Genomic DNA, 6,254 nt, shown 5'->3' on the forward strand with positions numbered 1-6,254 from the left:
ATCAAAAAAGTTCAAAAAGAACTTTTGAATATTTAAAGACTTCCTTTTCTGCAAATTGCTCTTTTTCAATGTATTTTACAATGTTTATTTATTGCTATTTTATTTGAAAATAAAACAAAAAACAGACACAGTAGGATGATGTTTCAGTTAGTTGCATCTCTGCCACCTATATTATAGACCTGGATTGAGTTTATCCTGGCCTTCTCTATCTATGTGTGTCTACCATTCAAACCAAATGGAAGTAAATAAGACTTGGAACTTTTTTGATTTTAATATCTATTTCACATAATTTCATTGTTATTTTAACCATGCTCTCTATAATTATTCAGACTGCAGATGAAAACTGAATGAAAATAAAACCTCATTTTCAATTAACTTCACCAAAAAGTGGTGCATCATTAGTTTGTTTAAAAGTTAGAAATACTTATTTTCTATTGTTTAAAAGTTAGAAATACTTATTTTCTATTCTCAGCCACCTCAGTGGCTCAGACGGAGCAGTGGACAGCATACCCAAATGTACATGAAAAATATGGTCGCACATTGGAGCCTGCATAGGACACATGGTACCACAACAGAGGACAGAACAAATTGATCAACTAGCCCAACCATGTGTTGGCAGTGAAAATCTGGGCCAGTGAAGACTCTAAAGTGGACTGTGTCAGCCAGTGGATTCTGAAGACATTTCATTGTGCTTTGAATGGTGAGATCGGTGGCAATTCAGAACAGTTGAACTATTGAAATCACTTGAGCAGAGCCCTCAGAGCATGCCCCACACTGGGGACTCTGGGATGGTTGGAAAGGTGGATGTGGTTTCTTCCTTTGTCGCTTCCCTTCCCCCAAATACAGGAAGGAAAAAAGGGGGGTGGGAGAAAAGTAGTAGTAGCAGTAGTAGTAAGATTCGCCTGATCAGAAATCTGTCTTAAGTTACTGAGCATGCCAGAGCAGCATAGAAAACAATGAATTTCAATCACCTCTACTTTAAGATCCTGATTGTCTCAAAGGTGTGCAGGTTGTCTGGATCACAACAGATCAGCATCGTCCAGGACTTTTGATCTGATTATTTACAGGTGCAGAAAGAGTGTTCATAAAACCCTTCTGAGATTTCTTTTGAGACTCTAGAAATATACAGTATTAAACACTCAATGAGATTTCAACCTTAATTTCTTTTTTTAAATTTTTAAAAGATTTATTTTTATTGGAAAGGCAGATACACAGAGAGGAGGAAAGACAGAGAGGAAGATCTTTTCTGTCCAGTGGCTGACTCTCCAAGCAGCCGCAATGGCTGAATCTGAGCTAATCCAAAGCCAGGAGTCAGGAGCTTCTTCTTGGTCTCCCTTGTGGGTGTAGGATCCCAAAGCTTTGGGCCTTCCTCACCTGCATTCCCAGGCCACAGGCAGGGGGCTGGATGGGAAGCAGGGCCACCAGGATTAGAACCAGAATGCATATGGGATCCCAGCGTGTTCAAGGCAAGGACTTTAGCCACTACTCTATCCTACCAGGCCCAAGATTTTAACCTTAATTTCTAAAAGTTTCCAGAAAAAAAGAATCTTTAATTGATCTCTTGAAAACAATTCATACTTGCTTTCTAAGTCCAGAATATTAAGCTCCCTAAAAATATCTACCTTATATTTTCATCTGCAAGATATTATTTTAATTAACTTATTTATTTTTATTTGAAGCTAAGAGCCAGACACAATGAGATCTTTTACCCATTAATTCACTCCTCAGATGTTCTAACAGTTGCAAGAAGGCTGTATCAAATCCCAGAAACTGGACATCAATCCGGGTTTTCTACATGGGCGGTAGTTCTCAACTACTTTGAACCATCTACAGTTGCCTCCCATGATGTTCATTAGTAAGAAGTTAGAAAAAGAAGCAGAACTAGCCCAAAATCAGTCACTCCCAACGGGATATGGACCTCCCCAGCAGCATCTAAATAGCTACCCCAAAGGCACATACCGGTATCTTATTAATTTGAGTGAATTATTATAATTGAGTGTATTATTTTCAAAAATGACATTTCAGAAAAGACCTTGGTTGAATAATTGATATATTCAATATCCATTTCATTTTTGATGACTGATATATTTATTTCACTTCATTCAAAGGTAGTCTCCTTTTTATCTGAAGTTTCATTTTCCATGGTTCTAGTTATCTATCATCAGCTGCAGTCTGAAAACGTTAAATAGAAAATTCCAGAAAGAATATATAAAATTTAAATTTGTCCCATTCTGAGTAGTGTAATGAAATGTCCCGCCATTCTCGACAGTCCTTTGTAAGATGTGACTAATCCATCTGGCCGACTTATAAGTCCACATTGCTTGGACCACCTGCTCATTAGTCCCTAGTTCTCCTGGTTAACAGAGTGGAATCACATTCACATCCTTCTATTAATGCATATAATTATAACTACTCTGCGTTGTTATCATACTGTTCTTAATTTGTAAAACAGGGTTTATCATAGGCATGCATATATATGGAAAACCATGCAAAGTCTGATAATAATGTGAGGATTCAGACAAGTTTGCCCAAGGATAAGAAAACAGTGCTATAAATTGAGAACACGTATTCAAACTTCCTTTGTTACCATACAACCATTAAAATGAAAGGTACTTACTAAAGCTTTTAAGTGCCAGAGTAATGAGAGCAAACTATTTCAAAATATTTAATTTCAATTTATGAGAGCAGAGTTTGCTAAATATTTGTGCGTTATGCTAGCTTAAGAAAAGATAGAATTTTGTTATTTTCAGGAGGCAGAAAAATAAAACAGCCTACACAAATTACTGTAATAAAATTTCATCAGTTCATGTAGATCAATTAATACTTATTCTGCTCATCCTTGTGTCACCAGCTTTATGAAGCCAAATATTTTTCAATTAAAAATATTTGTGGAAACCCAAATCCATTCACTGGGGCAGACTGGGAGGAAACAGTTTCTATAAAATCCCACATCATAAATATTCTGGGACTTATGAAACAGATCCTTTCTGTCACAACTATTCAGCTCAGCCATTGCAACAAACAAACAGAAAGCAGCCAGAGGCAATATACAAATAAATGGTCAAGATTCTGTTTCAATAAAACATTATTTACAAAAACAAGCAGTGGTTATTTTGGGAAAGCAGGTCATAGTTTGATGACCCTTGCTGTAAGTAATGTAAGATCAGCTTTGATATGTCAACAGTTTGGAGTGTAGTTATTTTCCTTGAGGCTTGGAAATTCCTCCTTATCACAGACACAAAGTTTTTACAGTGTCTTACAGTGCAGCCTGATTGCAAGCACTGGAGCAAAACAAACTTTGTCTAAGGAGGGACGGGAAGTCATCTCTGCAGTTAATTTATTAGTAGCAACTTCAGTTATGAACATTTAGCAATATTTCTGATATGAACTCACAAGGTCATAAATTATTTCCTTGACATGAGAAACAAAAATCAAAAAATACCCCCCAGAAAAAGTCCCTAAGAGTAATGCTCAAGCCTATTTTTAGAAAACTCATAGATGTTAACTTCATATGTAATATGGATGAAGCTAGTTTTACAGAAAAAAAGATCTTAAAATATAACACCTAGTGATTATTGGTATATTTAAAACACAACAAATGCCAAGTTCAGTAAGTCACGATTCTAGTACAAACTTTTTAAAAATGTCTGGGCCTGGTGTATTGGCTCGATGGCTAAATTCTCACCTTGGAAGAGCCAGGACTCCATACGGGGCACTGGAGTCCAGCTGCTCCACTTCCCATCTAGCTCACTGTGGCCTGGAAAACAACAGAGGATGGACCAAAGTCTTGGGATCCTGCACCCGAATAGGAGATCTGGAACAAGACCCTGGCTCCTGGCTTTGGATCCTCTCATCTCCTGCCATTGTGATCATTTGGGGGATGAACCAGTGGACAGAAGATCTTTCTGTCTCTCCTACTCTCAGTAAAAATGATCTGTCTTCCTCTCAAAAATAAATAAATTTAGAAAAAAAAAAGTTGTGGTTAAGTCTAATGTGTATTTTCAGTACAAAATAATTTTTAGAAGGAATTAGCTTATTATAAGTGTGATGTTTTATTTGTCTACTTCTAAGTCACTAAAACCAAGTCTTAACTGTTTTATGTACCCTGGCAGCAAGCAGGGGACTGTCAGATCACAGATACAGGACTTGATCACTCCCATGACAGCAGGCAGTTACGTAATTACAGTACGTCACAATGTAAAGTAAACTGAGTTCAGGGAAAATTTTCACTTTTCTTACCAACAAGAAAACCTAACATGCCATCAGAAGGAAACTATTTCATTCTTTTTAAGAAAAGACTTATTTTTTTTTAATCAGAAAGTCAGATTTACAGAGAGGAGAGACAGATAGAAGGACTTCCATCTGCTGGTTCACTCCTGAAGTGGCCAAACCACAAGTAGGGAGCTGGAAAGAAAGTGGAGCAGCCAGGATATAAACTGGTACCCATATAGGATCCCAGCGAATGCTAGACAAGGACTTATGCCACTAAGTTTAAAAATAGGGCCCTATTTCATCCTTAAAAGTAACTTGCTAGTGTTTCTGGTGTGATGGTTCGGTGTGTAAATCCTCACCTTGCACACACGAGGATCCCATTTGGGCACTTGTTCATGTCCCAGCTTCACCACTTCCTATCCAGCTTCCTTCTTGTGACCTGGGAAAGCAGTACAGGAAGATCTTTCTCTCTGCATCTCCTTCACATTAACATTAATAGAAAGCATAATTGCAAAAATTAATGGACTGGCACATGGCTCAACAACAGCTCTCTGGTGCACATATATTTTAGCAGATAAACAAAGCTTATGGACATACGCAATACATCTCTCTCTCACACACAAATATATGTCATATTTCCTATTCCTTAAGCATATTTGAAATGGAGAGAGAGATCTTCCATCCATTGGTTCACTCCAAAAATGCCTGAGATGTTAAGGGCTGGGTCAGTATGAAACCAGGATCCAGAACTACAACCAAGCTCCCATTTGGTGGCAGGGAATCAAGTCATCTTGAACCATAGACTGCATGCACTAGCAGGAAGCTGGACTGGAATCTGAGTAACTGGAACTCAGACAGGCATATAGATATATGACATGAGTATCTCTAGTGACAGATTAAACTTTTGTGCCAGAGCCACCACGTACACTATTAACTGGAGAAATACGGGCACAAACATTAATAGAGTCAAAGAGAGAGAACATACAGATGTGAGAATATATAGAAGCCAGCATGGTTGCTCAACAGTTAATTCTCTGCCTGTATCTGCTCAGTGCTGGCTATTGTGACCATTTGGCGAATTTAATCAACGGATAGAATGTCTCACTTTCTTCTTTCCTTCTCTGTCAACCTGCCTTTCAGATAAAAATAAACTTAAAGAAGTTTATTATATATGTGTGTATATATGTATATATATATATATCAGCTTAAAGTTATGACTGTTACTTCCTTATTCTGTATTACTGAAAAATGTTGTAGTATTCAATGAGTATCTATGCAAATTAACCTAATTCTATTAATTTAATTCAATCCAAGACCCTGGAAATTTTCTTCAAGCTGACATGTTATAAAAGGTTGCTGTTAAAATTAAAATGGTATATTAAGTAACTCAGGTTCATAAATTCATTTTTATGACCTTAAATGTTAGGTCTAGTAATATTAGCTTTATTTGATCAATAAAGCTTATAAGTATCTTAAAATAACTAAATAGAACAAATTGCATGCTTATATTTTACTTAACATTGATAGAGAAAGGCATAATTATTTTAAATTATCAACCTAGTATTACCTACCAAACATTAACTTTACCACATAAACTTGAATTCTTAAATCACTTCCAAGTTGACTTGAATAAAAATTATTTAAGCTACATGCATTCAAACTATCAAAGTTTGGTTTTATCTTTTTTCTGGGACTTTTTAAAAATAATTTTTTCTGAGTATTTATTAGTGTATCAAATTAGAAATCCTTTGATTTTACACACTTTGCAATTTGATAACTTGATGTATTGAATAGAGTCTAAACATAGGATGATATTTTATGCTCACAAAGAAATAAAATCTTAAACTCCTGAAGAGCTTCTAGCTTCAGATTTAAGATGTTTAGCCATGGGTCAACTGTAAACGAAAAAACACAAACATTTCATCATTCTGCAGAACAAAAGCTAGATACAAAAGTCCTAAACAATTTGATTATACACAAAACAACACACAAGAAAAATGACAAACCAGACTTCGCCTGGTCTGCACTCACGCAGACTGTAT

This window comes from Ochotona curzoniae, unplaced genomic scaffold (assembly GCF_017591425.1).
Source record: "Ochotona curzoniae isolate NIBS_2020 unplaced genomic scaffold, NIBS_Ocur_1.0 contig_3498, whole genome shotgun sequence".
NCBI classification, from domain to species: Eukaryota; Metazoa; Chordata; class Mammalia; order Lagomorpha; family Ochotonidae; genus Ochotona; species Ochotona curzoniae.